The following is a 1,382-nucleotide window of genomic DNA, read 5'->3' as shown; positions in this document are numbered from 1 at the left end:
AGCCATGGCAGTTTGTCTTCTTAGGGGAGAGGAGCAAAGTATAATTGTCTGCAGTCTAGTAAAACACAGTATAACTGCCATCACACTTGACTGAGCTTATAGCCAGCTAGTCCCATGGCCTCTAGAAGATAGAGCAGTTAATGTTCCCTTTTATTTTAGAGGATATGTCACTTGTATCGCAGATTTATACCATGATACAGCAATTTTGTCCAAACAGATGGATAATGGTGTCACCAGCAAAAAGCCCTGTTTTCATCGAGTTTAGAGCGTATTGTTTAGATAGGGCGACTGTGTTGAACAGCCCTGCCAGCGCTTTTTCTCTTTATCTCTCTAATCTTGCCAGTATTAGATTTGATCATTTTTGTTTGAAGGAGGAAAATGTGGCTGTAATGGCTTCTTAATAGCAAACACAGGGGATACAAATCCAGAGACCCTGTTTTGTAGTGCTTCCATAAGCACCACTGATTTATAGAGGTCTTTATGACAGAAAGGAAAATGATCTGCTGCAGGTATAAATCAGGTGAGGAGTAGGAAATTGAACTTAGATATCATCTTGTCAGATGCTTAATGCTCTTCCTCCTGTCACATTCGATAGGACCAATTTGGAGAATCCTGCGGAGGTAAAAAGAAGACAATTAACAATGACAGTGTGGTAATAGATGAAGCTATAAAATGAACCTGCTGCCTGCAGGATGCTTTGTATGATTTCCACATGAGGTAGTAGCAGGGGTGTGTTGTCTCGGCCTTCCATTTCTTTCCTATTCTGTTCCTGGTGGTTACTTGTGTCGTGATACTTTAGTAAAATAGCAAGAAAAACAAAAACAACGAATATTTTTCACGCTTTGACTCTACGCTATAATTGAATTATTATCCTGCGTGTGACAGGACTTGTAAATTTAGGTCAACCTTGTTTTTATGCTATTGATTCCAAGGGCATGTTCTTTGCTGACACTATATAAAACTAATCAATACATCAATTTCCAACCATACACATTATGTTTGTACAGCAACATTAAAAGTAGAAGCAGCCTAAATGAATTATATTTCTGTGTGAGGAGCTGACCCTAAGTTATGCAGGTTTTTAATACTATGATGGAAAAATGTTCATGAATAGCCTGTCTTTCCAAAGTGTGTTGTCCTCTGGTTTATTATATTATTAAATTACAACAGTGGATTGTTTGCAGTAATAATTGTCAGACCGTATGAGTGCTCAAACAGATGTCATCGCTCAGTGCTGTAATGAGTTCAAGATAGGACGGAGAATGACAATGCTCCCTGATCCCTGAATGTCACTCCAGTTTAAACTACAGCACTGTGGTTTATTGCCGGCATCATGTATTCAGCAGCATACAATCGTGATTTGACAGATTGAATGTGGGGGG

This window comes from Notothenia coriiceps, unplaced genomic scaffold (genome assembly GCF_000735185.1).
Source record: "Notothenia coriiceps isolate Sejong01 unplaced genomic scaffold, NC01 NC01_scaffold00037246, whole genome shotgun sequence".
NCBI lineage: Eukaryota > Metazoa > Chordata > Actinopteri > Perciformes > Nototheniidae > Notothenia > Notothenia coriiceps.
The sequence above is the reverse complement of the archived record's forward strand: the minus strand, read 5'-3'. Positions refer to the sequence as shown.